This window comes from Desmodus rotundus, chromosome 11, assembly GCF_022682495.2.
Source record: "Desmodus rotundus isolate HL8 chromosome 11, HLdesRot8A.1, whole genome shotgun sequence".
Lineage (NCBI taxonomy): Eukaryota > Metazoa > Chordata > Mammalia > Chiroptera > Phyllostomidae > Desmodus > Desmodus rotundus.
In genome coordinates, this window is record NC_071397.1 from 55,423,289 (window position 1) to 55,432,731 (window position 9,443).

The 9,443-nt window shown below is 36.9% G+C and overlaps 1 pseudogene; it reads right to left on the reverse strand.

Annotated features, from left to right (window-relative positions):
* Positions 1–5,386: 5,386 nt before the first annotated feature.
* Positions 5,387–5,916, reverse strand: LOC139440344 (large ribosomal subunit protein uL22 pseudogene; annotated as a pseudogene).
* Positions 5,917–9,443: the final 3,527 nt, after the last annotated feature.

Here is a 9,443-nt window from a genome sequence, read left to right on the forward strand (position 1 = left end):
TGTTCCGGAGGTTCCAAAGCCTCTCCTCATATTTTTGAATCCGTATTTCTTCATTCTGTTCTGGTTGAATGTTTATTTATTCCTTCTGGTACAAACCATTGACTTGAGTCCTGGTTTCCTTCCCTTGACTGTTGGTTCCCTGTATATTTTCCTTTATTTCACTTTTTATAGCCTTCCTTTTTTCCTCTAATCTGTGACCATATTCAACCAATTCTGTGAGCATCCTGATTACCAGTGTTTTGAACTGTGCATCTGATAGGTTGGCTCTCTCTTCGTCGCTGTATTTCTTCTGGAGCTTTGATCTGTGCTTTCTTTTGGGTCTTTTTTTTTTTTTTGTCTCCGTCTGCCTGTTAGGTAGTAAGGGGGGGAGACTTAGGTGTTCACCAGGGTGGGGCAACCCACAGGGCTGTATGTGGAGGAGGGTCCGAGAGGCAACAATGCCGATTGCTTTGCTCTCTGTTGGTTTTCAGTCACTTCCCCCACTACCCACAAGCAAATTGGGCCGGCCCTTCTGGTGCTGATTCCTGGGTGGGTGGGTTTGTGTACATCCTAGGACCCTGTGGGTCTCTCCAACAAACTCTCCTGTGAGGCTGGGAGTCTCTCCCTCTGCCACCTCAACACCCACAGGTGTTTTCTGTCAGCGATTTGAAGCTTTATTTCCCCCACACTGAAACTCTGGGTTGCATGGTCTGTCTTGCTCCCAGTTATTCCTCCCAGTTTATCCACACCTGAATGTGGGAATGCCTAGTCCGCAATCCGCCACCTAATGGAGTCCTCCAGCCACCGCCTTTCATGAGTCTCTCCACCTGGGTGCCAGCTCTGTCCCTCCTACTGGTCTGGATGAATGTGTCTTCTTTATCTCCTTGGTTGTCAGAGTTCCATACAGTTCGATTTTCTGTCAGTTCTGGTTGTTTTTTGTTGTTAAATTTGTTGTTGTCCTTCTTTTGGTTGTGCGAGGAGGCACAGTGTGTCTACCTACACCTACATCTTGGCCAGAAGTCTCTGTCATCTCTTTTTATATAGCTGCCTTTTTCAGTTTCACTGTCAATTTCCGAAGGTGATCCTAAAAATTTCAAAAGCTTTTCAGTTTGAAAGTGCAATGTGTTTTTTAATTGATGATATTTTTTTTTGCTAAATGATTTATTTATTTATTTATTTATTTATATTCATTTATTTATTTAGTCCCAGGTAACATTACTCAGGTAGTTGGAGTCAAAAAATAATCATTTATAAAAATTACTTGGGTTAGATTTCAGTGTTAGAAACTAATGACCATTTGCTAATGACCTAGTAAATGCACATTAATCTCCTCTGCTTGCAAAATGTAGTTTCTTCTCAATAAATCTGTTTCTTCCTGATAAACTGAAAGGGTATATAAAGGGGATAATTCAGTTTAGCAGGAAGAAAGAAAACTATTTCTTTTTTCTGAAATAGCATTCTGCTTTATTACTTGTATCACTTAGGACCCTGGCAGGAAATAAATAGCATACTCCACTCAGTAATTAGGCTCATTTAGTGAATGGGCTGTTTGTAACATGTGGGCAGAATCAAGGTAAATCAACAAGGCTAACGACTGTAGGGGATCTGTAAATTCGCTGTGGCCAGAGGAAGAAGTGGTTACCAGAATCCTGAGAGCGGTAGCTGAAGGAGAGGAGGACAGGCAGGAGCTGCGGGCTTAGGTAGAGAACTGTAGCCACTGCTGACCTGCACACAGCAGAGAGGGGGCCAGGGGAAATACCCCCATCTCTCTTCATTCCATCATCTGACTGGCTACGGCTGCCTCTCACTGGCCAAACCGAAGCAGAATCCAGAGTGCAAGGCACAGAGGTCTGCTTCCTGAGCACACAGCATGGTGGAAAAGGATGGAAAGTTATCTGCAGGGAAAATGGAGGAGATTCATTACCACATTTAGGATTTAATCATAAATTTTCAGAGTGTACTCATGTAGCATGGTTCTTTAGTGTTTCCATGAAGTAAATAAGGTTAACTTGACAAGATTGTCACATTGAAATGCAAATGAAGTAAATTGCCAATGCAATATTGGAACTATTTTAGAATAATACCTTCAAGACAACTAAATTGTATTTTATACACCCAATAGAATAGTACATGATTCACTGGTGATTCTCAGTTCTTATGAGTCACTGTGAGTTTTAGCATAAGAACCATAGTATCTTGGTTCTTAATACAAGTTCTTCAGATTTAGTGGGTCAGGAGTTAGGTAAACTAGGTTATGCGAACACTAGGTAAGATTAGGTGTTACAGGTACATGTTTTATACCACTCTCCTGTACTATGTCCAAGGTCAATAGCTTCGCCATGCCTTAATCATTCTGGAGTGTAGTGTAGAACATTCACTTTGCTTTGGCTCATGTCTTATCTAAATAATGGCAGTTTTAAGTTGCACACGGCAAAATATGATAAAGGGGGAAATCTTAGATTTTGGAAATAAGGCTCCTGCGTTTGAGAGAACTAGAGTAATATAATTACTTTTACAATGTTTCTTTAATTATTGAATATATTCTTTCTGTAAGTAATTTAATTTTAGAACTTCAAATTAAATGTTACTTAGTAACCATTAATTTATAGCAGCAAATGGATATTTTATTAACTTTATGTTTTCAATATGTATAAAAAGAAATAATTTGATTAGTAAAATACTCATAAAATAAAGTGTTATTGAGGCAACACTTAAAGCAAGTTTCAGGAGAAAATAATAACTAGCAAATGCTGAACTTCCCTGAACAGGTTGCTGCGTCTGAATAGGAAAGCATTGCACATGGCACTCAGATATTCCAGGGAAATGCACATACTGTGCATGTTATATATTAAAATATGAGCCTTGGTTATTTTTTGCTTATGGAATCTAGCAGTATAAAACACTTTAAAATTCTTTCTGAAAATATCAAAAGAATAATTTTCTGTCTTTAGAGTTAATGATAGATTTGTTTTCTTTTTGCCTTAAATACAAGAGGATTCTATTTGGTTTTTCTCTTTCTTTCTTTTTTGAATGCAACCATTTTTTTTTCTCTGTAGTCAATTTTGAACATTGTATTTTTCTAACTTCTTGCATTGATTTTAATCATAAATAGCCAAATTGATGATGAACTTTTTAAAGCAATCACTTTTATATGAGGTGATTTCTTGTAAAGCAGTCATTGCTATTATCTGACTATGTATATATAAGGTGGAACTTCATGGCCTTAGTGAGAGAAGCACCTTCAGTTCTCTGACTTGGCATTCTTTGTCCTCTGTTTCTTCTCCTGTCTACTTTATTACCTTCAGGTACATTATAAGTTTTAATGAGCAACTTCCAAACTATTAAAGTTAATAAAGTAAAATGTGGTAAGGTAAACTAGTTGATAAAAGTTATCTAAATCACCATAACATTCCTACTTTACCTTTCAAAATGCTACTCAGTTCTTAAAATGCCTCCATGTAATTCCTTCTGTGACTTTTTACCCAGCCCAGGCCTGATTCATGTGTTCTGTAAACATTTATAAAGAACCCACTACCTACCAAAAACTGAGCAAAGCCCCGGTAACTCAAAGAGAAGTTAGGTGCAGTTCTGTCCTTGGTGTTTAATGGTGGAGTTAGACATGCAAGCAAATAATTACAAGAGCATGTTTTCAGAGCCATACTCTGAAAACCAAGAAAGAGGTAAAATAAGAAAAGTGGAGTGGTGAAATCACATCAGCTCTAACTGGGGAGCATAGAAAAGAGTACTCCAAAGAACTTGAAATGGATCTTGAAGGGTAAACAGGAGTTTTCCGAGCACAAAAGAATGCAAAGTGCATTCTAGGCAGAGGAAATCAGACTCCTGTGTAAATTGTGCAGGAGCTGGGCCTGGTCTGAAGAATGAAGTTTAAGCTTGGCTAGAAGGCATGCACTGAGATGGGAGCAGTGGGAGACTGAGACTGAAGATGTAGGGTGGGCCAGCTTTATGAGGTCTGGGAGTTCAGGTATAGGGGTTGTGGAGAGAGAATTGTCCTTTAAGATCACCTTTATTTCTGACCTCTTCCTTCACCAATTCTTCTTCCAAAAATTCCCATAGAAACTACCTCTCAGAATTTGTGGGGAAAGAAAGATCATTTACACCAAAGAAATTAATAGAACTTTCCTTAACTCATCTAGCGATATCTGATAAATCTTAGAGTTTCAGAGACTCAGTGGGTTAGGGGAGGCATATTTGAGTAGGAGTACTGTAAATCATACTATTCTGTCTAATTTTCTCAGATTCTGTAACTGAGCCCTTTTCAGTTCCTTTTTATTTTTTATTTTTTATTCTGGAAGGGCAGTTGTCATGGGTTCTCTGTAAATAGACTCTGAGATGGAAAGTTGAGTATATGGGAGAAATTTGGTTTGTGGGGAGAGCTCTCTGGAGATACCCCTATAAGGAAGTGAGGAAGGCTCTTCAGAATTTTTTCCAACTGAGGAAATAAGCCAAACCTTGGTCCTTGCATCAGTCATTCATTGGTTGACAGCCAGCCACCTCTGGTTGAAGTAGGTCCCAGCCAAAGGCATTCCCAAGTGAGCTGGCAGCTGTGAACCTTCAGTAGCAGAGAACCTGACATCTGGGGCTTGGATCTGAAGAGGAGTCTGGGAAGGGCACTACAGTGTCTGCTACACTTTTTCTTCCTCCACCTGATTCCAGGATGAAGTCTGAGGTGTGAGCTGCCCTCTGTGAAAAGACAGGGGTCTCAATGAGAGGAGTTTGGGAGTGTCCTCCACTGGGAAAGCAGGGAGGACTAGAGGGCGTGGGGGGACTTTCATCTTGGGGGTCCTCTGTGCTATACATTCAGGGCTTCTCAGAGGAATTTTCAGTGTCAAGTTGCCTCCATGCAATGCACTTCTTATCTTTATTTTATTTATATGGTCCCCCAAATGCTGGTTTTGATTGTGGAAAACTTTTGTTTTTTTCACATTTCTGTAGCACCCTTGTCATTTACCTCCAATAATGACTTAAATTTGTGTACCATAATTTTGCATGAGAAGAGCAGCTTTTAAAGCAATGCATAGCATAATTCAAAATTTAAAAAAGATCTTTACATGTATATATATGTATATGCATAGATGAAAATCTGGAAAGTTACACACTGAAATAGTAATGATTGTTCCTATATTATAAAGTTATTTTGGGTCTCCAATCATTTTGGCCATTGTGTGAATCCTTTTGCCTGCTTTCCCTACATGCTCATGAATGCTCAGAGTTTGTTCTCAGAAATTGGATGCATGCCTATGATACATTCTTTTTTATTAACAGAATAATCTATGTTTTTAATTCTAATCAGAAGAAAACTTGTTTGATCCATCTTGTAAGGACAATTACAATATATTTACTAATAAAGACAATTAACATTCTGCTTTTATTTTAAGTAGCATTTATTTTACACTGCATTTACTCCACGGATGTAGGGTTTTTGTTCGTTCAGTTTCTTTTGGGCTACCTTTTTCTTCTGTGCAAGCTCCTCTTCTGGTTTAGGGACAATCTGCTCTTCTTCAGTAAGGATCATCTCAGCATGGCAGGGAGAGCTCATGTGTGGATGGCTTAAATTCTGCACTGCATCTTGGGAGCTTTGTTCACCTGGATGTGTTCAATGACCAGAAAATCTATGTCTAAAACCTTACATCCAGCATTACTCTGAATTTATAAGCATGTGCAGCAAAAATTCAGCACTCGTTTTGGGCCACAGACCCTGTGGTTAGCCCCACTGTTTGGCCTGGACAAACCCACCAGGGTAAAGACAGAATGGGATATGTTGCTTCTGTAAAGTGACATCCTTCAGATACTTGGTGGCTTTTCAAAAATACATACCCTTGGTACCTGGGCAGTTTCATGAGTGTTTTTAAAGTGAACACAAGGATTCGAACTTCTAGATTTTGTGGGGTTTTCTGGGTCATGTTGATAGTGAACCATGTTTAAGAGGTCATCTCAGGCCACTTTCAGAAAAGTATGACACATTCTTTATGGGGAAGGGGTCACAGGAAACCTTTCCTTAAATCCAGTGTACTGATCGTCCTCTATCACAATTCTTGATAATATTTTCAGACATTTAGATATCTATTTGAGTTTGAGATACACTTTTGATGCTCTCTATGGCTCTTTATTCCAAACCTAATCTGTTATCCTGTAAAGCCTATTAGGAGGGTTTATATTTTATTGCATCCAAGTTAAAACTGCTATATCATTGCGATGGCCCTAGGAATTCCCTTCTCTTATCCTATCCAGAATAATGAATATACACTAAATAGAAAGGAGTCAAGAGGTAGGAAGCTTTGAGGCTGTGAAAATGATGTTATTATAAAGCAGTGTATTTCAGTTGGGAAATACTGGTTACAATTGTGCACTTAATTTGATCAAAGAAATGACTCCTGATTGGTACTGGAGATACCAAAAATATCACCAACTGGAAACACGATTGGTCCCATAGCCTAAGGAAAAGCTGAGAAGTCACATGACTCCTGTTATGGGTGTTATAAAGGTGCTAAGGAAAGGTGAAATGCAGGACATTCTGCTTGTTATCTTGTATGACATGGGTTAGTTTCCTTATATTCTTTTTGGTTAAAGTTATTTGCTTTATCACTGACACTTTTAGTAGCCACATTTTATCATGCTGATTGTTTCTTCTAACTATTTTATCCTTTTACTCTTCTTTAAAAATGGAATCTTTGCTTTCTTTATGTTTATTGACTGGTCATTGTTTTTACAGTTAAAAAATAATTCTTTTCATATTTACTTTGTAACTAGCCTCTTCATTTAATTCTCTTATTAATTATAAGGATTTTGGAGTGGATTTTTCTGAAGATTTTTAAGTAGACAATAATTTGTCCTGTATTCTAATGTATATAACTCACTTTTTCTTTTTTCTTTCTTTTTTAACCTGTAGAGGGTCACATCTTGTTCACTCATGAGATTTCTAAGAAAAATGGAGCTGGTAGGCACGCTGTTCTTGTTCCTGGGACATATCAATAAGAATGTCTTCACTGTTTCACTGTTAAGTATGATGTTGGATATTAGTTCATCTTACATCTTTTTAAATAGACTGAAATTTTATCAAATAATATTCTGCCAGCTGTTAATATGATATATAACTTTTTTCTTTAACTCATTAGTCAAAATAGTTACATCAATTTAATTTTATTAATAGATATCCTTATGTTGAACCAGGCTTACTTTTCTGTGGACTCAGATGGACTTGAGCACCGTTACTAGAGCACCATTTTCTTCTGGCTTACTTCCTACTTTTTTTTTGTCTTTCTCTTTTGCAGAGTTTCTTCTCTCTAATCTCTCAGTGCTCTCTTATTTATTTTTTTCTACTCTTGAAATTATCAGGTCCCATTGTTTTAAATACTATCTATGTGCTTCCACCCAACTGGCCTCTTTGTTGCTGTTCTTTAAACTTGCCAGATATAATTTGGCCTTAGGGCCTTTACTCTGGCTCTATTCTTCGCCTAGAATGCTATTCCTCAAAGCATCCACAAGGCTGACTCTCACTATTCTTCATGCTTTATCCAAATGCTGTCAACTCGGTGGAGGTCTATTAAATCAGGAGGTCAGACCCACCCCTTCTTTCATCACCCCTAATCCTCTTATCCTGCTCTAGTTTTTCTTTTCCTATCTCACTCATCACTCTCTAACGTACTGTGCAATTTACTTATTTATGACACCAATTGTTTATTGACCTTATTTTCCTGCTACAAAGTAATTTCATGAGTCAGAGATCTTTATTTTTTTTGCTGATATATCCCAAGTACTGAGAATTATGATTTGCCTTATAGATGCTTAATAAACATTTGTTGAATGAATTAATGTATGTATTGAATCTCATTTAATCATGTCAGATTCTTCCTTTGATTCAGTACAGGATATGATTTACTCAAGTTTTGTTTAGGATTTTTACACTTATGTTAGTGATACTGCTATTTAATGTTCTTTGGTGATATATTACTTTGGTTTTAGTATTAGGGTTATAATAGTTTTTTAAAAAACAATCAACATGTTTTCAAGGTTTTTCTCTACTGGAAGTTAAAGTAGCACAGGAATGATCTGTGTGCTGAAGAAAACTTCTGCCATCAAACTAAGGTCGCCTTCTCTCTGAACAACTTGTTCAATTTTTTTCATCTTTTTCTTTAGAAAATTCTTTTCATCAATAATTATAATGTTACCATAGTGTTTGTTCATAATTTAAAAATCTGTTTCTGAAGTTATATCTCTTCTCATTGCTTATGTTGTGTATTTGTACTATTGTTTTTTTATAAATTCACAGCCAATTTTCCTAGTATAGATGGTTGTCTGAAATGTAAAGAGGTTATAAGTTCTTTTTTTTTAAAATACAGTCATGTGCTGCTTAATGATGGGGATACATTTTTAGAAATGTCATTAGGTGATTAGGTCATGGTAGGAACATCACAGAGGTCACTTACACAAACCTAGATGGCACAGCCCACAGTACACTGAGGCTATATGGTATAGACAATGCTCCTAGGCTGCAAGTATGTACAGCCTGTTACTGCACAAAGCAAAATGGATTAAATCAAGCACAAGAGAAAATGATGTGACTAAGGGCTGCGGTAAACTCCAGCTGTATGAGTCTGCTCCAGGTGTAACAAGGCATACCGTTTTACTAGGTTTTTTTGTAAGTAGAAAAGGTTCACTCTAAAATAATGATTACAATTGTAGTATAGTAAATATATAAACATGGTAATGTAGTTGTTTAGTATCATTATCAAGGATTATGTCCTGTACATAATTTATGCACTATACTTTTATACAACAGTCAGTGCAGTGGGTTTTTTACACCATTGTTACCACAAACCCGTGAGTAACGCATTATGCTGTGATGTTATGACAGGTCTGACATCATGAGGCAATAGGAATTTTTCAGCTCCATTATAATCTTATGGGACCACTGTCATATATGCGGCCCATTGTTGACTGAAACACATTATTAGGCACATGACATAATTTGTTTCAGCATCTGAATGCAGCATCTTCCTAGTTGAACGTATTGCAATAACCAAAAAGTAAGTTTAATGTGGAAAATGTCCTATATCATTAGTGAGGTCAATTTTTATGATATGAATTGATTCTTAGTGTAAGAGGGGACTCTAGAAATAGCCTTAGCCAATGGCCTTGTCTTCATTTTTATCTTGTGAGGAAACAAAAGGCCCTGTGATTTCCTCAATATCACACAGATTTGTTGCAGTTTACATTAAAAAAGAGGATATTAAAAAAAAAGAGGATATTTTCATTTGTTTGTAAGAGTCATAACTTTTTAAATTAAGCATTCATCAATGTGTTATATAAATAAAATAATTTTGATGTGCAATGCAGTATTTTAAGAGATGATTGTTTTGACATAGTATTTTAGAAAAGTAACATGATAATATTCTTGATTTGCTAGAGTAGAGAGCCATTTTACAAGATGTTAAGCTAGCTTCTAC